This window comes from Pituophis catenifer, unplaced genomic scaffold (genome assembly GCF_029215685.1).
Source record: "Pituophis catenifer annectens isolate HBS135680 unplaced genomic scaffold, rPitCat1.0.hap2 SCAF_1, whole genome shotgun sequence".
NCBI classification, from domain to species: domain Eukaryota; kingdom Metazoa; phylum Chordata; class Lepidosauria; order Squamata; family Colubridae; genus Pituophis; species Pituophis catenifer.
The window spans coordinates 351,713,078-351,734,922 of NW_027256881.1; the positions used below are offsets into that span (position 1 = coordinate 351,713,078).

Here is a 21,845-nt window from a genome sequence, read left to right on the forward strand (position 1 = left end):
TTTTCCTCAATCTTATTCGTATTGTTTGGAAGAGGTATAACAATTTGGGTAATACATTCATTTTTATTGCGGTGATTCTACCAATTAAAGATATAAAGAAAGGCTATATAATGTTTTGTTAGAAAGAGATTCAGAAACTGAATTGGTTAAAGATTGTATGATTAAATGGGCACAGAATTTTGCAGAACCAGTAATGTTGGAAACATGGGAGAAAATATGGGTTCAGAATGTTAAATTTACACAATCGCAGAATTTGAGGGAAAATTTCTATAAAATGTTTTACAGATGGCATTTAGATCCCAAGAAATTATCCTGTATGTATCCTAATGTTCAGCCAAAATGTTGGAGATGTGATTGTTTAGATGCTACATATTACCATGTTTGGTGGAATTGCAAGAAAGTTAAGGCTTTTTGGATAAAAATATGGTGGGTTATGCAGAATGTTTTGAAGAAAAAAATTCAATTTTCTCCATAATTGTTTCTATTGGGTATAGTAAAGGGTTTTACATTGGATGAAACTAAGTTGATATTGTATATGATAACAGCAGCGAGATTATTGATAGGTAAATATTGGAAAAATGAAGCTCTACCCACTATTGAAGAATGGACTTTGAAGATGGCCAGTTTTGCGGAGATGGCGAAGATTTCAGCATACCTAAAAGATCGTTCACAAGAGACTTATGAATGGGAATGGAAAAAATGGATAGATTATGTGCAGAATAAATATCAAGTTAGGAAGTATCAAATAGCTTTTCACTGAAAGTACTATATAAAAATAGAAATGTATGAATTGTGAAGAGAAAAAATTATAAGGGGGTTTGAGGGGTTCAAGTTTTATAAAAAGGGGATCTTGATGGGATTATATTCTGTGGAAGTCAGGGGGGGAGGGTTAGGGGGGGTTTGGGGGGGTTAGGGTGGGGAGTGAGGGGTGGGTTGAGGGGGAAAAGTGGAGTGAAAATGTAATTGTAAAACTTTTGCAATAAAAAAAAAGATATTTGTATTTTTGCCCAATTGTCTAAATCTTTTTATATCTGTTGTACCAGTTTATCATAATTGTGGACAAGAGGATAGATGGGGAACTCATCAAATTTGCAGATGACACCAAGCTGGCAGGAATAGCCAACACTCTAGAAGATAGGCTCAAGATACAGAAGGATCTTGAAGACTTGAATATTGGGCACCATCTAACAAAATGAAATTCAACAGTGAAAAAAGCAAGGTTCTACATTTAGGGAAGAAAAACAAAATGCACAGGGACCGTATATGTGATACCTTGCTCAATAGTAGTAACTGTGAGAGGGATCATAGAGTCCTAGTGGACAATCATTTAGATATGAGCCAGCCATGTGCATGAGCTGCCAAAAAAGCCAACACAGTTCTGGGCTGCATAAACAGAGGGATAGAATCAAGATCATGTGAAGTGTTAATACCACTTTATAATGCCTTGGTAAAGCCACACTTGGAATCCTGCATTCAGTTTTGGTCACCACGATGTAAAAAAGATGTTGAGACTCTAGAAAGAGTGCAGGGAAGAGCAAGAAAAATGATTAGGGGACTGGGGGCTAAAACATATAAAGAACGGTTGCAGGAGCTGGGTATGTCTAGTTTGATGAAAAGAAGGATTAGGAGAGACATGATAGCAGTCGTCCAATATCTCAAGGGCTGCCAGAAAGAAGAGGGAGTCAAAGCACCTGAGGGTAGGAGAAGAAGAAATGGGTGGAAACTAATCAAGCAATTTAGAAATAAGGAGAAATTTTGTAACAGAACAATTAATCAGTGGAACAGATTGCCTCCAGAAGTTGTGAATGCTCCAACACTGGAAGTTTTTAAGAAGAGATTGGACAACCATTTGTCTGAAGTGGTGTAGGGTTTTCTGCCTAAGCAGGGGGTTGGACTAGAAGACCTCCAAGGTTGCTTCCAATTTTGTTATTCTGTTCTGTTCCGTTCCGTTCCGTTCCGTTCCATTCCATTCCATTCCATTCCATTCCATTCCATTCCATTCCATTCCATTCTATTCTATTCTATTCTATTCTATTCTATTCTATTCTATTCTATTCTATTCTATTCTATTCTATTCTAAACACTCACACTATCTGAGCAAACTATGGCACAGGCCAAAATCCATCTTGTCTGCAGGGACTAGTTTCATGCAGGTCAACTAAACAGCTTCCCAATGACTCCATCTGTTCTATGCATTACAAGAAGAGACACAAACATGTTTTCCATTCTGCTGTATGAAGAGAAGCTGTTGCTAAGATGATAGAACAATGGCTGTTAATTGCAATTTTCAGAAGAACAGTAGTACTTAATGTATCCCCTGTGGATTTCTAAAAACAGACATCTTCCAAGATAAACCTGCTTTAAAAAATATCTCTGAGTTTTCCAGATGGGAACAGGACCTGCCACCTTAGTTGGTCTTGCAAAGAGCTAACTTCTGGGTCTGAAGAGATTCACATGCCTTTGCTGTTCTTTGGTCACAACTCAGACACAGATAAGAGGAAGCATTGTTGAGATAAATTTGCCCTCGGGCCATCCAGGTGGCGCATGTAGTGTCTGCTCTGCTGAAGCTCTGGTGACATTTCAAGTGCTACCTGCAATTCAGTTTCTGCGCAAACCTTGATTTCTGTTCCAGGAAGGAAGGTGAGAAGAATGACTGGGCAGGAATCATGCTACTCCTGATGCTGCTATTCTTCTGGCTCCTATCTCCAACTTCTGCAAAGACACTTGAAACTGTATGTGTGTTGAGGAATTATTTTCAGTTACAGGAAAGCTACTATAGGCCTGGTGATCTCATTATTGGTGGGAATTTGCCCCTAGGAACCATTGTCCTATCCAATGTCCCAGACTTTCAAGAAGACCCATTGATGCTTGTTACACATTATTTGTAAGTTTCCCTTGGAAGCAAAACATGCAGATTATTGTTCATAGTGCCTTAAATTCAGGGACTCCTTTTAAATTTATTCTACTATTTTGCAATGTCCTAGTGTAGCTCACATTTTATGATTCTCTCAGTAAAGTGCCAAGCTTGCAAAAGAGGCCAGAATTCTCAATCTTTCTTTTGTTTTTCATCAGGAAGATGATTAACAACAACAACAAAGATGAAGAGGGACAACATATTAAAAACTGTGGCAGCTTAGTGAAGAAGTCAAATTATAATATTAATCTGAGTAGTAACTTGTGATAGAAAATTCAAATAAAAGCTCAATCCTCTTCCAGTGTTCAGGAATTATAAAATCTCTCTCGGTTTTGGAATCAGCAGTGTTCATGAGTACTGGTCTTCAGTAAATCTATGAGGTGATCCCCACTGTTGTCCTATGCTCAGCAATGTTAACCACACCTGAGAAAGCTGCTTCAAGAGACATTCAAAATTGTTAGGGTGAAGGAATTGCAATTGGGAAGTATTACAGCCTTTGATGCAAGTGAAAATGGGAGGGATTGTAGAGTGCTTGGTATGGATGAGAAAGCTTTTTTTCCTTTCTCACAAATTCATCCAAGGGTAACCAAGGAAGATACCCTTAGAAACCTGAAACCCAATGAAACTTGGGAGTCCTGCTCAAAAGATCTGCCCTAAAAAGCAAAGCAAACTCTGCCAGCACGTACCAGCTTTCCTTCAGTGTTCCCCAATGTTTTTCTCACTACAGAGCCATACCTAGTAACTACCAGCAGTTCCTTGCATTGATGTTTGCTGTCCCAGAGGTCAATAAGGATTGCCTTCTCCTCCCTAATATCACCCTCGGCTTCCATATCTATAGCCATTTTCAGACTGAGAAGTTTATTTCCTTAAACAGCCTCTCCATGCTCTCTTCACAAGGCCAAGTGGTTCCAGGCTACAAATGTAATGGACAGGACACTCTGATCTCCATCATTGGAGGTCTCAACTCCAAATCTTCAAGGCAGATGGCTTCCGTCTTCAGCATCTTCAAGGTCCTACAGGTAAGTGTCCCCCATTAAATACAGTATGGAGTAGACAAACATCAAAAGTACACACAGAACCCAAAGCTGAAACCAAAGCTGGTTGGGGGGCACATCATGAGCATGTCACTCTTCATTTATTCTTCATAAAATAATATTTTATGTTTTAGTGCCATTTATTCTTTGTATAAGGTTCATGGTTTCTTCTCCTGTCTTGTTGTATGTCAAAACCTGTAGCTGGCAGCTCTTCCTAAGAATGGAAGAATCTTCATCTTGCCACTCAAACTCAGTTAATCACACTGGCAGGGTAATAAGTCACAGAATGGTGACCTCCTAATGTCACCAAAAACATTTCATTTGTCTTTGAAAAATAAATCTCCCTTTTTCCAGCTTGGTGTTGGCTTTGAGTTCTCTCCAGGAGAGAAAAGAGTTTATCCTTCCTTCTTCCAAATTAATTCCAAAGTATTTCCACAGTATGTGGGTTTAGTCCAGCTGCTCCTGTACTTCCAGTGGAACTGGGTTGGGCTTCTGGCCCCTGAAGATGACAATGGAGAACATTTCATCTCAATTCTGACACCAATGTTCAAGGAGAAGGAGATCTGCCTGGCCTTCACTGAAAGGTTCAAATTGGATGACACTCGTATTACAATGAAAAAATTACTTCACGTTTTCCAAACGTGGTCTAAAATTGAAGTGTTCATTCTTTTCGGGGACTCCATCAGTATTACCAATGTACAGCTGTCTCTGCGTGCTCATGAAATATTGAAAAAAACATCGCTTCTGAAAGTTTGGATCTTGACTTCACATTGGAAACTTAGTGTGGGGAAATTTGAAGATGTATTACAATTTATAAAGCCTCTCCATGGAGTCTTGCATTTTAGAGACCACACTGGGGATGTCTCAGAATTCAATCATTTTGTTCTGTCTTTAGACCCCTTGAACCCCCAAGGAGACGTCTTTCTCCCTCCATGGTGGGAAAATGTCTTTGACTGCAAATTCCATAAACCAGGCAAGATCCCTCCAGAGGGGGAAAAACAATGTACAGGAAAGGAGAATCTGAAGAATCTGCCAAATTACACTTTTGAAACAGGCATGACAGGTGAAAGTTACAATATCTACAATGCCATTTTTGCTCTGGCACACGCTTTACATACAATGTATGGATCCAGAGCCCAACCGATTATGTTGAGACTTCGAAAGAGGATCTCAAATGTCCACTCATGGCAGGTAATTTCTGTAGCTTTTTACTCAGTCCACAGACACTTAAATTGGAAGCTCCCCATATGAGTTTCTTCAGTTACTGATTAAATACCTGGTTTTATAGGTGCTGGTTCTCACCTATAAAGCCCTACATGGCATGGGCCCAGGGTACTTGCAGAACCACCTCCTACTGGCCTCCCACCACCCTGTGCGGTCACATAGGGCTGCCCTCCTCCGGGTGCCATAGGCCAGACAATGTTGGCTGGTGGCCCCCAGGATGAGGGCATTCTCGGTGGCTGCACCGACCCTCTGGAATGGGTTACCCATCGGGCTCCGGATGGCCCCTGACCTCCGCACTTTCTGCACCGACCTGAAGACATGGCTGTTTAAGCAATTTCCCTGATCTACTACGAGATTTTATTCTGTTTGGGGTTTTATATTGGCTGTTTTTAGGATTTCTTATTGTTATATGTTTTTATTCTGTGCGCTGCCCCGAGTCCTATGGGAGAAGGGCGGCATATAAATTTAATAAAATAAAATAAATAAAATAAATCAAGACCTGCATGCTCCCATTTCAATCCACCTCAAAGCATATTAAAACAGCAATGATTAAAAACAGTATGAAATAAGCACAATATTTTATTGAAAGGGGGTAAAAAGAGAAGTAAACCAAACCAGTTTTCCATAAGTGTAATATAGGAAAGATGTTTATAAAGCCCAAAATGCTCTTCAACAGTTGCCCAAATTTCAGGAGGTGACCATTCCAAGGCGGAGGAGAAAGATAGCAATCTGGGTGTGTTTGTGCAACACATTTCAACAGCTCAGTTGAAACACAAGTGGGCATATTTGCAGAACAATTTCAGTTTCCATGCTCAGTATGTACCCTCAATCCTACTTGTAAAAATACACTCAGTTCAATTCAATTAAATACCATGATCCCGAAGATTTAAAATGAACAAACATTTAAAATGAACAAACAGGCACCCCACTACACAAGAACAAAAAACACAACCCGTCAGCTCACAAGAAATCGGACCATGTCTCAGTAACAACCACCAGCCACTCAAACATACCTAAACCAGACCATGACTCAGAAGGAGCTGAACAAATACCCACAGTAATTTGCATTACATAAAAAGGTATTTAAAGACCAGAGTTTTCATGGATGAGCCCAACTCAAAATACACTGGCGATGTCTCCTTGAATGGTGATAAAACATTTGCAACCAAATTGACAAGCTCGGAGCTTACACCAACAGCCCAACACTCAATTCATTTTAAACTTGGTTTATGTTTCTATTGCTTAGCATCCTGTGTGACTACTACCCATTTGTTTTGTTTATCATTTGTTGCACCACTCAGCTTGTTGTGTGAAAATAGCTTCTTTCAACCACAGTACACACAGCAGGATTCAAAGTGGTCCTAATGAGCTCCTGATCTGATATTCATCAGATTTTTCAGCATCAAAGGTTAAACATTGGTCCCCTCTGGAGAGTAAAATGACTAACCAGGACAGGTGCTTCCTTCTGCATGGCCCCTCTTGGTCCGACCTTGTTTCTGCATTCTGCTGTCTTTGATTATCAAGTAGATAAAAATCAGTGGAAATTTACATGGTTGTGATCTAAATTATATTCATTTCAAAGATGGATTTGTCCATTAACAAGACTTTGGGCCAAAGAAAATATTTAAAAATGCATGTAGCAAAGTATCACAGGCGCAAAACCATATAATTAAATTTGGAAAGTGGCACTACAATTTTTCTATATATTGTATTCTGATAAAACTGGAGTTGAAGAAACCATGATACACAACAATGAAGAGAACCTTCTATAGTTTGGAGTTAAATATCTGATGCTACTCCTGATTCCTCAGATCTCCACCAAGGGAACTCCTCTAGCTTCTCAGACAAAAAAACAAACAAACAAAAAAAAAAAACACTTCATCTCAAGATGGTCACCCCTGTTATGATAGAAGCCACAATGTCTCATTTGTAGCTCTAAGCCAAGTACTCCACTATTTGAAGGTCTCTTTTCTTTTAGATTCTTGCCTATTTGAGGAATGTGCAGTTCAACAACAGTGCTGGAGATGAGGTCTCCTTCTCAGAAGATGGACTGGGATCTGCTCGTTATGATCTTCTCAACTGGGTTCTCCTCCCCAATCAATCTTTTGTCCCCATGAAAGTTGGGCAAGTAAATCCTGAGGCTCCCCCAGGTCAGGATTTCACTATTAACTCTGATGCGATCACCTGGGCTACAAAGGTGAGATACAATGAAAGATTCGTTCTCTTCTGAGGATGCAGAACATCCTTCTAACCTGAAAAATAATGAATTGAGTCTGAAATTATGTCAGTCACTTGGTGAAAAATCTGCCTTTCATGAAACATACTGAGACTAGGAAGAGCTTGTGCTTAAAAACGAGGAGGCAATTACAGGAGTCAACAGTGAGTGCCATGGCCCATTCCCATTCAGTTATATCCTAATGAATCTTTGTTTTACAAAAACTAGTTCACTGTCACAAGCTTTGCTTTGCAGGATGAAACCCCACTTACAATCTCCAGCATCCATGGGTATGTCAGGAGTGCCACTGGCCTGAATCCCCAAATTCTGCTCCTGGTTTCATGTAGATGTGGTTGAACCATTTCTTTAGGAGAGATTCTGAAATCAGAAATAGGAATATGGAATGGAAATAGGAATGTGGCAATGGATTAATGGAGAATGTGAAATGCTCAAGTGTTTCTCTTTTCTCTTTCAGAAGGTGCCCTTTGCCAGATGTGGCATGAAGAGGTGCCATGCAGGAGAGAGGAGAAGAGTTCCAGAAGGCGAGAATGTTTGCTGCTATCAATGTGATGCTTGTCCGGAAGGGACTATTTCTAATGAGACAGGTAGAGTGGCCTTCAAATAGTACATCTTTCAGGGTCAAGGAAGCCATTCAGTAGATCTTTTTGTTTTTTACTGTTGTCCTTTGGGGTAAGATCGACATGGACTCATTTACGCCTCAGCAAACCCCTTCAGTTTATGGATCTAAAACCAGAACTATCCTTACTAGGTATACTACAGGGGAAATAAAATAAAAGAATCATATACTTAATGTTACATGTAATAACAGCAGCTAGAATCACATATGCACAAAATTGGAAAAATGAAAGTATACCTATAGACAAAAACTATTTGGGCCAAACTATTTAATTCGATTTTATTTCTGCTTTTTAAATTTTGTATGTATGTATTTTATTGTTGGCTGTTCACCGCCCTGAGTCCTTCGGGAGTAGGGCGGTAGACAAATCAAATAAAAGTAAAAGTAAAGTAAAAGTAAAAAGGTAATAAAGAAAATATTAGAATGTGCTGAATTGGACAGGTTAATGATGGAACTTAAGGATAAAAAGGAATAAGAGTATTACTTAACATGGGACATTGTACAAATGGTTAGATAACAGGTGCAGAAATTAGTAACTTAAGAAGTTACTAATTTCTAATGAAAGAAGATTAACAAAATAGAAATCGATACAGATAAGTAGATAGATAGATAGATAATAGAATAGAATAGAATAGAATAGAATAGAATAGAATAGAATAGAATAGAATAGAATAGAATAGAATAGAATAGAATAGAATAGAATTCTTTATTGGCCAAGTGTGATTGGACACAGAAGGTATTTGTCTTTGGTACATATGCTCTCAGTGTACATAAAAAGACAAGACAAGATCATCAAGTATATATATCATGTATATATGAATATATATTCTAATCAATAGTACTATTGGACTGTACGTGACTATAGATTAAAACATATAGAGTGATAAATGTTGTGACTCCGGCTCCCGAGCCTGTCCTCATGGAGGAAGATGACTCTGAAAGTGATGGGGAGGAACTGACAAGGCCTCCCTCTCCAGGACCCTCCTTTCTGGCAATGCCTCAGGTTCCAGCTGAAGGCCAGGAGTTAGGCATGTCGGAGCATCCACTAATAGGGAATGATGAAGATCAATCTTGGATTGATCTCAGGCAGCGTCGGAGGGAGAGGCGTGCTCAGCAAAGGAAGAGGTGTGGAAGGGCCAGAGATTGCTGAGTCACTGAGCCATGCCCCACAGGGGATAAAAGTGGGTGGGGTTGCTCTGCAGGCTCTGTGATGGACAAAAATTGCATATTGTGAGCTTCAGATGGGATATTTTTTGGAATTAAGGCTTGGACTTTGTGAATGACTTCTGACTACTCTTTGAACTCTTGGTTGCCCCAGCAACGGACTACAGATACGCTGACTCCTGTTTCTAGAGGTGATAAGAAACTTGGCAGGCATTCAGAAAGTAGCTGCCAGAATTTTTATCTGCCAAAGGGATTCAGGTTGGCTTGTGAAAATAAATTACTGGTAGACATCTTTTGCTCATGTGTCTGCCTATGTGAGGTGAGGGGACAGAACAGATAAATGTATAGAGTGTTATGATACAAGTATGAAAATAATGGTTATAACTATGATGTACAACATTATGTATTTAATGAGTATGACTATGACTATTTACTGTATGACTATGAGAATAGTGGTTATAATCAGGGTGTATAATATTATCTATACTTAAAAAGGACTTGATAGAGCCAATACACTGTATTGAGGGAGAGAGGGAGGGAGAGAGGGAGGGAGGGAGAGAGAACAGCATTCCAGCTAACAGATCTATCACTTTTCTATAGCATAAAGGGGCAGCAAAAAGCAGGTGAATGTCTCATACTGAAAGCTACAGTATTGATGGTAGTGCCCATTGAATAGATAATTGGAACGGAAGTTAACCATGTCTCTGGCTAAACTATCTCCAGAATGATCATGAATAAACAATGATATGCCCTTTTTGAAGCCCCATAAATTGCACAGTGGGTTCTTCCATCACTTCCTTGGTGGGTAGTCCAACAGAAGAAAGCTGACAATCGTATCATCACTGTGGGAGGGATAATGCTCATGGTAGATCAAGGACTCTTGATTTCAGATGCAGCTCACTGTGAACCCTGCCCAGAAGACCAATATCCCAACAAGGACAAGGACCAATGCATTGCCAAGAAGATCCACTTCCTTGCCTATCAAGACTCCCTGGGATACACCTTAGTTTTTCTTGCACTTTTTCTCTCAGTGATCACATCTGCAGTCCTGGTGATTTTCTATAAACATCATGACACTCCAATCGTCAAGGCCAACAACCGAGATCTCACCTACATCCTCCTCATCTCCCTCCTGTTTTGCTTCCTCTGCTCCTTCCTCTTCATTGGTTGACCTGGGAAGATCACCTGTCTCTTCCAACAATCTGCCTTTGCCATCCTCTTTTCCCTTGCAGTTTCCTCTGTCTTGGCAAAAACTGTCATGGTGGTTCTGGCCTTCATGGCCACCAAACCAGGGAACAGAACAAGAAAACTGTTAGGAAAACCACTGACCAACTCCATTGTCTTAGCCTGTCCCCTTGTTCAAGCAATTCTTTGTGCTTCCTGGCTGGTCACCTCTTCTCCATTTCCCAGCTGCGACTTTTACTCCTTGTTTGGAGAGACCATCTTGGAATGTAAGGAAGGCTCAGCTTTAATGTTTTACATGGTCCTCATCTATCTAGCTTTTTTGGCCTTCATCAGTTTCACAGTGGCATTTCTAGCTAGGAAATTGCCTGATAGTTTTAACGAAGCCAAGTTCATTACTTTTAGCATGCTGTTTTTTTGCAGTGTTTGGATCTCCTTCCTCCCCACCTACCTGAGCACCAAAGGAAAGTCCATGGTGGCTGTGGAAATCTTCTCCATTTTGGCCTCTGGAGCTGCTCTCTTGGCTTGTATCTTTTTTCCCAAATGCTACATTATCCTATTGAGGCCTGATCTGAATTGTAGAGAAAATATAGTAAGAAACAAGAATTTCTAACTAGTGTAAGGATTGGCCTCATTCATACTTGTCTTTGAGCCATGTTTAGAATGTGATTAATATCTAAAAACTGATGACATGAAGAGGAGTTTGTCCATTAAATAATTCCTTATCAAATTCTATATTTGGTCATAATAAACCTGTTGTCACATAATAAATCTGATGTCAGCAGCAATCACTAATTTTTTTTGTTTATCAAGTTTTCAAAGTATCCTCAGTGACACTTGTGTTTATTATTTCAAGGTAGACATTTTATTTTTCTTTTTTATTCCATTTAATGGATGGAAATCTAAAATCTAAGATCTAAAATTGAAGTGTTTGTTCTGTTTGGAGACCCTAATAGTACTATTAATGTACAGGTGTCTGTGCGTTATCATGAAAAATTGAAAAATACATCATTTCGGAAAGTTTGGATTTTAACTTCTCATTGGAAATTTAGTATGACTGGATCTCAAGACATATTGCCATTCATAAAGCCTTTCCATGGGCCTTGCATTTCAGGGACCACTCGGGGGATGTCTCAGAATTCAGCCATTTCATCTTGTCTTTAGACCCCTTGAAGCCCCAAGGAGACATCTTTCTCCCTCCATGGTGAGAATATGTCTTTGGCTGCAAGATCCATAAATCAGGAAAGATCCCTCCAAAGGGGGAAAAACAATGTACAGGAAAGGAGAATCTGAAGAACCTGCCAAATTACACTTTTGAAACAAGCATGACAGGTGAAAGTTACGATATCTACAATGCCGTTTTTGCTGTGGCACATGCTTTACATGCAATGTTTGGATCCAGAGCCCAACCAACCACAATGAGGCTTGGAAAGAGGATCTCAAATGTCCACTCATGGCAGGTAATTTCTGTGGCTTTTTACTCAGTCCACAGATCCTTAGAGAGGAAGCTCCCCATATGAATTCCTTCAGCTACTGATTTAATGTCTGCATGCTCCTATATCAATCTCCATCAAAGGATATTAAAACAACAATTATTAAAAACCGTATGAATTAAGAACAATATTTTATTGAAAGAGGATAATGGGAGGAAATAGAAGTAAACCAAACCAGCAGTCATAAGTGTAATACAAGAATGGTCTTTATAAAGTCCAGAAGAGCCTTCAACAATTCCCCAAATTTTGCAGGTAACCATTCAAAGTGTTGCAGGAAAAAAACGGGACCAGGCCAAGCTCTTCCAGGAAAGAGTTTATTGTGCATGGTTCAAACAGCCCAAAGGCAAACAAAAGTTTGAACCCCGAGGGGTCCTTCATGACAAGTATTTATACAATCCAATTGCATATGCATATCAGGGAGCGTTACATTTAACACGTAAGAACTAACCTCCATCAGTTTGCAAAGATCAAAGAGGAGAGGAAATAATAATAAACACCCGCTAACACATTCATGTTCTCTGGTCAGTGTCTCAAGACAAAACATAAGAAGATAAGGGACTGGAAGACGCCTCAAGGGTAATAAAGGAAGCAGCATTTGTTATCTGGGGATATACATGACATTTGGGGTACAATAAACAGTGAGTAACAGGATGCATCTGTTTTGGGTCAACTTACCCTTTTAAAGATAAGTACCTCCGTCAAATACCTTTGTCAATCCAGCAACCTTTTATCGACATGGAAGAGGAACTTCAGCCTTGGCCAAAGTTTTAGGACATTAATATTCGAAGTTTAGCCAATATCAAAATTTGGTCTGCCTCAGAAGGAGGAGGTGTCAGCCCAAAGCTTGATAGCAATCTGGTGCATTTGTATTTGCATTTTTCTATTTCAGCAAGTCATCTGAAATACCAGTGGACACATTTGCAGAACATTCTCAGTTTCGCTCAGCATGTACCCATAGTCCAACGTGTAAAAATACACTTAATTCATTTTAAGCTTGGTTTATGTTTTTATGGCTTAGCGTCCTGTGTGACTCCACCACATTTGTTTCATTTATCATTTGTTGCACTACTCAGCTTGTTGTGTGAAAACAGCCTCTTTCAACCACAGCACACATAGCAGGATTCAGAGTGGTCCTAATGGGCTCCTGATCTGATATTTGTCAGATTTTTCCTCATCAAAGGCCAAACATTGGTCTTATCTGAAGAATAAAGTGACCAATCAGGGCAGGTGCTTCCTTCTGCATGGCCCTTCTTGGTTCAGACCTGATTCCTGCATTCTGCTGCCTTTGACTATGAGCTAGAGAAAGAGAATGAAATTTTCCATGGTTGTGATAGAAATGATTCATTTCTAAAATTCATTGGTCAATTAACAAGACCTTGGGACAAAGTAACTATTGGAAATGGCAGATAGCCAAGAATCACAGGAGCAAAACCATATAATTAAATTTGGAAAGTGGCACTAAAATGTTTCTATATATTGTATTCTGATAAAACTGGAGTTGAAGAAACCATGATACACAACAATAAAGAGAACCTTTTGTAGTTTCAGACTTAAACGTTTGGTGTTACTCCTGATTCCTCAGATCTCCACCAAGGGAACTCATCTAGCTTCTCAGACATAAACCCATCTTCTCAAGATGGTCGCCATGTTTTGATACAAGGCACAATGTCTCATTTGTAGCTGTAGCCCAAATACTCCAATTTCTGAAGGTCTCCTTTCTTTCAGATTCTTGCCTATTTGAGGAAAGTGCAGTTCAACAACAGTGCTGGAGATGAGGTCTCCTTCTCAGAAGATGGACTGGGATCTGCTCCTTATGATCTTCTCAACTGGGTTCTCTTCCCCAATCAATCTTTTGTCCCCATGAAGGTTGGGCAAGTAAATCCTGAGGCTCCCCCAGGCCATGATTTCACCATTAACTCTGATGCAATCACCTGGGCCACTTTTTCCTCACTTTATTTGTGTGTTATCTGCAAGAGAAAGAACAGTTATATCATCTCTGGGGGAGGGATATGAATGCCGATTAATGTACATTCAAAGTGACAATAAAGTTCTAACTTTAAGTTGTAGATGCCCCAGAAATTGTAACACAAGGACTCTTGGTTTTAGATGCAGCTCACTGCCAGAAGATCAACATCCCAACAAGGACAAGGACCAATGCATTGCCAAGAAGATCCAATTCCTTGCCTATCAAGACACCCTGGGATACACTTTAGTTTTCCTTGCTCTTTTTCTCTCAGTGATCACATCATCAGTCCTGGTAATTTTCTATAAACACCATGACACACCGATTGTCAAGGCCAACAACCAAGAATTCACCTACTGTACATCCTCTTGGCCTCCCTCCTGTTCTGCTTCCTCTGCACCTTCCTTTTCATTGGAGAATCTGGGAAGCTCACCTGTCTCCTCCAACAATCTGCCTTTACTATTCTCTTTTCCCTTGCAGTTTCCTCTGTGTTGGCAAAAACTTTCATGGTAGTTCTTGCCTTCATGGCCACCAAGCCAGGGAACAGGACAAGGAATCTCTTAGGGAACCCACTGACTAACTCTATTGTTTTAGCCTGTCCCCTGGTCCAAACACTTCTTTGTGCCACCTCTCCCCCGTTTCCCAGCTTGGACTTCCACTCCTTGTTTGGAGAGATCATCTTGGAATGTAAGGAAGGCTCGGCTTTAATGTTTTACATGGTCCTCACCTATCTAGCTTTTTTGGCCCTTGTCAGTTTCACAGTGGCATTTCTAGCTAGGAAATTGCCTGACAGTTTTAACAAAGCCAAGTTCATTACTTTTAGCATGCTGGTCTTTTGCAATGTTTGGATCTCCTTCCTCCCCACTTATCTGAGCACTAAAGGGAAGTCCATGGTGGCCATGGAGATCTTCTCCATTTTGGCCTCTGGAGCTGGTCTCTTGGCGTGCATATTTTTTTCCTAAAATGCTACATTATCTTATTGAAACCCAATTTAATTGTAAACAAAATCTAATAAGAAACAAGAATCTTTAACACATTTTCATTTTTCTTTGAGACATGTTTAAAATAAAATATTTGTTAAAAATGATGAAATGAAGCAGGAACATGTTGTATATACCTCTTGTCAACAACAATCACCCAGATTTTATTTTCCATGGCTTCTAACTGTCCCCAGTGAGGACCAATGTACAGCAAAGAAATAAAGTTTGGTGTTCAATACGTATTTATTATTCCATAAATCTCCTTAGACTTTGTAGAATCTCCCACCAACCCATTTCTGCTGTGCTACTTTCATCAATGTGGGGAAAATTCCTGGGAGGGATGAGATTGTAATCATTTATTGTGCCCTATCATCTCTTGGAGCTTCTCAGCAAGTGATTGACCTAATTTGTTCTAGGACCTATGTCAGAACTTAATTTCATTGATGATTATATATCCTCAGCAAGGTCATCCAATGCATAGTACTTGTGAGAAAAAAAAATTCCCTCACAGTTGCTGTGCCTATTAATGGCCTTTGGCTTAGATAATTGAATAAGCCAATCAGAGTGCAGCTCCTGGTTTTGAATCTCCCGGGCTTTTTCTATGCCTTCCCTAACTGTCACTAACTGTCACTAACTGTCACTAACTGTCACTAACTGTCAGCATATAAGGAGCTGCTTGCCAGCAGGCTAACCCAGTTCGGGATCAGAGGCAGAGCTGAAGTCCCTAAAGCCTCTCCCTTCTGAGGAAGAAAGGCCCAAACTCCAATCGTACAGGGCGATTGTAGAAAGAGCTGACAAGATACTTAAGGAAGAGACTGACAACGGATCTTCTGTTGAATAGGCTTTGTTTATTTTCGTAAATAAAACAGTTTACTTTCAAAATCTTCGTGAGGTTCATTTATTTAATAGATTATAGACATATAAAGTTACAGTCCACCACCTTTATAACAGTAGTCATCCTAGCTTCTCAGCTAAAGGCAAAAGGCACCTCTCTATTCCCACACTTGGAATACATAATCCAGTTCTGGTCACCACAATATGAAAAGGATGTTGAGACTCTAGAAAGAGTGCAGAGAACATCAAACAAGAATGATTATGGGGCTGGTGGCTAAAACATATGAAGAATGGTTACAGGAATGGGGTATGTCTAGTCTAATGAAAAGAAGGACTAGGGGTGACATTATAGCAGTCTTCCAATATTTGAGGGGCTCCTACAAAGATGATGGAGTTAAACTATCTTCCAAAGGACCAAAAGGCAAGACAAGAAACAGTGGTTGGAAATTAACCACACAGAGAAACAACCTAGAACTAAGGATAAATTTTCTAATGGTGAGAGCAATCAACCAATGGAATAGCTTGCCTTCAGAAGTTGTGGCTTTTCCATCACTGGAGACTTTCAAAAAGAAACTCTATAACCAACTCTACGACCCATGGAATAGGGTCTCTCTGAAAAAAATGACTCCCTGAAGCACCCTGAAAATCAGGAGTTGGGCTCAATCTCTCTCTTCCAATCAACACTCACTGGAACCAGGTTCAGAGAAAGGAGAGAAGCACATAACACCATGTACTATTGGGGGCGAATCACTGGCCCCCACGGAGAGGGCTCGCAACTTGGGCGTCCTCCTGGATTCACGGCTGTCTTTAGAAGAGGACTTGACGGCCGTGACCGGGAGGATTTTCTATCAGGTTCGCCTGATTCGCCAGTTGCGTCCCTTTCTGGATCGGGACTCGTTACGCACAGTCACTCATGCCCTCGTCACCTCCCGCCTGGACTATTGTAATGCTCTCTACATGGGGCTCCCCTTGAGGAGCACCCAGAGGCTCCAACTGGCGCAGAGTGCGGCCGCGCGGGTGGTAATGGGAGCGTCATGGCGCTCCCATGTGACACCTCTCCTGCGCGAGCTACACTGGCTCCCGGTGGTCTTCCGGGTGCGCTTCAAGGTTTTGGTTACCACCTTTAAAGCGCTCCATGGCTTAGGACCTGGTTATTTACGGGACCGCCTACTACCACCAATAGCCTCCCACCAGCCAGTACGCTCTCATAGAGAGGGACTCCTCCGGGTGCCGTCAGCCAAACAATGTTGGCTGGCAACCCCTAGGGGGAGAGCCTTCTCTGTGGGGGCACCTACCGTCTGGAATGAGCTCCCCCCAGAGATACGGAGGATCCTGGATCTGCGCACCTTCCGCCGCGCTGTGAAGACTCTTTTATTCCATCAAGCAGGCTTGGCCTAATCTCCTCCCTCTTTTAATATATAAATTTTAAATCTGTTCTTAAATTATTGGGGTGTTTTAATTTGTCTGGGCCAAAAAATGATTTAATTCGATTTTAACTGGTTTTTTAAATTTTTGTATTTATGTATCTTATTGCTTGGCTGTTCACCGCCCTGAGTCCTTCGGGAGTAGGGCAGTATACAAATCAAATAAATAAAATAAAATAAATAAAATACCCATTTTTATTACTCCACACCACGGGCATCAAACTTGCCGTGTCACATTGCCATCACATGACGTTTCATGGTGTTTTTCCCATTCACGGAACTGGGTGGGCGTGGCCTGCACGTCACACATCTGGTCCATGGACCTCTAGTTTGACACCCCTGACTTAGACATACCTTTTCCATGAACTGTCCCCAAGTGGGCCTTCAGGTTTTCTCCACACCAGATGACAGTTTTAAAGGCATACTTTGTACAACAAAGACAGGAGACAAACCTCTCTGGCTCCAACTAGTTGTTAGAAAATATTTTTGTAGATTTTGCATTAGTCTAATATCTTAAGAGAACCTCCAGTCTTTTAATAAGATCCATTGGAGAAGTTAATTTCCTATTTTGTTCCCTGCCATGTGGATATAAATAAACCTTCCATCCAAACATTAATATTATTGCTTGCACTTACTGGGGTGCAAATGAACAGAACAGAACAGAACAGAACAGGAAGACCTTCTAGTCCAGCCCCCTGCTCTGGCAGAAGACCCTATATCCATGATGGTGAACCTATGGCACACATGCCAGAAGTGGCATGCAGAGCCCTCTCTGTGGCCACACAGGCTGTCGCCAGCTACTCTTCTGGTTTCTGGTGCACCAGCTGGTTTTTGTGCATGCTGGAGTGCCAGAAATCTGAAGACCAGCTGGCTGGCGCCCATGCATGCACCAGAAACAGGAAGATCAGCTGGCTGGCGCATGCATGCACACTTGTGCGCTCATGCCTGCACGCATGCACACACATTCTGGTTTTGGCACTCAGTGCCGAAAAGGTTCGCCATCACTGCCCCATATCATTTTAGACAAGTGGCAGTCTAGTCTGTTCTTAAAAACCCCTAGTGATGAAGAGCCCATGATTTCTGAAGGCAAGCTGTTTCACTGGTTAACATCTTTTTTGTAGTGTGGTTATCAAAATTAGTTGCAGTTATTCCAGGTGTGGTCTTCCTAGGGCTTTATAAAGCAGTAGTAATACTTCACATCCTTTCTGGATCGGGACTCCCTACACACAGTCACTCATGCCTTCGTCACTTCCCGCCTGGACTACTGCAACACTCTCTACATGGGGCTCCCCTTGAGGAGCACCCGAAGGCTCCAACTGGCCCAGAGTGCGGCCGTGCGGGTGGTTATGGGAGCAACATGGCGCTCCCGTGTGACACCTCTCCTGCGCGAGCTGCACTGGCTCCTGGTGGTCTTCCGGGTGCACTTCAAGGTTATGGTTACCATCTTTAGCGCGCTCCATGGATTAGGACCTGGTTATTTACGGGACCGCCTACTACCACAAGCAGCCTCCCACCGGCCGGTACGCTCTCATAGAGAGGGGTTCCTCTGGGTGCTGTCGGCCAAACAGTGTTGACTGGCGGCTCCCAGGGGGAGGGCCTTCTCTGTGGGGGCACCCACTATCTGGAACGAGCTCCCCACAGAAATACGGAGGATCCCGGATCTACGCACTTTCCGCCATGCTCTTAAGATTCTTCTATTCCAGCAAGCTGGCCTGGCCTAATTTTCTCCCCTGTTTTAAAATTCTTTTACATCGAAATTTTAATTTGTTTTAAATTTTGGGATTTTTTTAATTGTCTTGGGCTAAATTATTTAATCTGGTTTTAATTATATCTTTTAACTTTTGTATTTATGTATTTTATTTTGTGCCTGTTCACCGCCCTGAGTCCTTCGGGAATAGGGTGGTATATAAATCTAATAAAAGACAAAGACAAAGACATGATTTTGAGTCTATGCCTCTGTTTATAAAACCTAGGATTGTATTGGCTTTTTTGGCTGCTGCCGCACACAGCTGACTCATATTCAAGTGATCATCCACTAGGACTCCAAAGTCCCTATCATAGTTATTGTTTTTTTTTTTTTGAAAAACAATTTTTATTTCAAACAAAAACATAAAAATATCATCCTTTCAAACAATTACAGACAGTGTATCGATCGGTTAGCATCCTTTTGTGCTCACAAAATTTTCAAAATATCCATATATGACACAAGCTTCTTCTCCCTAAAAACAAATTTTTACACATTTTATCTTAAGTTCCAGATCATATATCGTATTTCAACTCCATATTTTATTATCTATCCTATGATAAAATAAACCCCATATCAAATAATATTGATTGTCTTCCTGTTTTCTTATTTCAATTGTCAGTTTATTTCATTTCAGCACAATCCAACATTTTCTTAATAATTTCTTCATCAGTAGGTATTTTCTCTTCTTTCCAGTTTTTAACAAATACGATTCTAGCCGCTGTTAAAATATTCACAATTAAATATTGCAATTCTCTATTATATGTCTCTGGTAAGTTCCCTAATAAAAATATCTCTGGTTTAAAGTCAATATGTCTCTTTATCATTTTTTCCAACCATGAGTGTATCTTAGTCCAATATCTCTTTGCTTCTACGCATGTCCACCACATGTGGTAATCTGATCCTGGAGTCTGATGACACTTCCAACATTTCTCCTATTTATTCTTAAACATCCTGGCTATTCTCGCCAGGGGTAGGTGCCACCTGTAAAACATCTTATACAAATTCTCCTTATATGCTGTAGACATTGTCATTTTATAATTCTGTGACCACAATTTCTGCCATTTCTCTAAATCAATACCATGGCCAAAATTTTTCCCCCGAGCTATCATTGCTTCTTTAACTTGTTCTTCTTCCAATTTCATCTCTAACAAATATCCATATAGTTTTTTAATTACGTGATCTTCAGGACTCATTAAAATCTTATCTAAGTTAGTCAAAACATTTGAACTAGGTCTCGCCTAATCTGTACTTATACCTTTGATTGTCATGTGCCACCATGGCCCGTTAGCACTCATAGTATCTGAAGTAACTATGGCACAGGTCAAACTCCAAGTTGTTTGTAAGTGCTCAGGTTCATGTAGGTCAAAAACATGCCAGCTTTGAGTGTCACATCCATCTGCTTTGTGGATCAGCAACAAGAGACATAGACATGTCTTTTCCTGTGATGAAATGTAAAATTTGTTACTACCGGTTCTGTGGGTGTGGCTTGGTGGGGGGTAATCAGGGGTGAAATGCTCCCGGTTCAGACTGGATCGCCTGATCTGGGCTGGCTTGAGCTAATTTTAAATTGATTTTAAATTGGGTTGTTTTAATTTACGGCCAGAACATTTAATTATTTTAATACTGTTTTTAAATTTTGTATGCTTTGTTTTTACTTAGGCTGTGCACTGCCCTGAGTCCTATTTGGAGAAGGGCGGTATAGAAATTTAAACAAATAAATAAATAAATAAATCTGGTTCGGAGAACTGGTAGCAAAAATCCCTGCCCCCCACCCCATTGCCCAGCTGAGCTGCGCAATCATCAGAGGCTTTTTTAAATTATTTTTAAAAGCATTTTTTCTACAACCTCTTCGGCCAAAGAGTTTATAGAAAAAATGCTTTTAAAAGGAAAGCCTCTGACGATCAGGCAAGTCAGCTGGGATCATCAGAGGCTTTAAAAAAAAAAAGCTTCTGCTGATCAGGCAAGTCAGCTGGGATCGTCAGAGGCTTCAAAAGCATTTTCTTTACAACCTCTTCAGCCAAAGAGGTTGTAGAAAAAAATGGTTTAAAAAATTAAAAAAAAAAAAAGTTGGCCACGCCCAGTCAGTCATATTACCCACCCACCCCACCAAGCCACGCCCACAGAACCGGTAGTAACAAATTTTACATTTCACCGCTGGGGGTAATGTGACTGGGTGGGTGTGGCAACTTTTTTTTTTTTTTACTTTTAAAAGCATTTTTTTCTACAACCTCTTCGGCCGATGCTGAATAAAAATTTAAAAAATGCTTTTAAAAGCCTCTGACGATCCCAGCTAAGTCATGCGATCATTAGAGGCTTTTTTTTTTACTTTTAAAAGCATTTTTTCGGCCAAAGAGGTTGTAGAAAAAATGCTTTTAAAAGTAAAAAAAAAAAAAAAGCCTCTGATGATCATGCGGCTCAACTGGGCATTGGGGGGGGGGGGGGCAGGGATTTTTGCTACCAGTTCTCCAAACTACCTGCTGCCATCACTACCGGATACGGCGATCCGGTCCAAACCGGGAGCATTTCACCCCTGGTGAAATCTGGTGTACCACCAAAAGTTAGTGGTAAGTGGGTAGGAGAAATGCTTTTCTTTGCAATTATCAGAAGAACAATAATTTTTAATATATCCCCTATGGATTTCTACCCACAAAGTGGAAGACTTTATAAAACCTGCTGTAAAAATATGCTTTGAATTCTCCCTGGGGGAGCAGAACAAGAAACCTTGCCTTGTTTTGTAAAGAAAAAAACACCTGAATTTATTGAGATTCAGCTGCCTTAGTTTCCTCTTTGGTCACAGCCCAAAGACAGGAAAGAGGAAGCATGATTGATATAAATATGCCCTGGATATCCCAGTGACATAGCCTCTCTCTATTGTGTTAAAGCGCTGGTGAGATTTTCAAGTATTACCTGCAATTCAGGTTCTGCACAAATTTTGATTTCTGATTTAAGAGGTATGATGGCAAGAATGACTAGGTTGCCTCTTCTGCTTCTGATGATGATCTTCTGGCTCCTGCCTCCAACTACTGCTAAGAGG

General features: G+C 40.6%; 1 pseudogene; it reads left to right on the forward strand.

The window, feature by feature from the left end:
• Positions 1–3,678: 3,678 nt before the first annotated feature.
• Positions 3,679–10,983, forward strand: LOC139313093 (vomeronasal type-2 receptor 26-like; annotated as a pseudogene).
• The last annotated feature ends 10,862 nt before the right edge of the window (positions 10,984–21,845 follow it).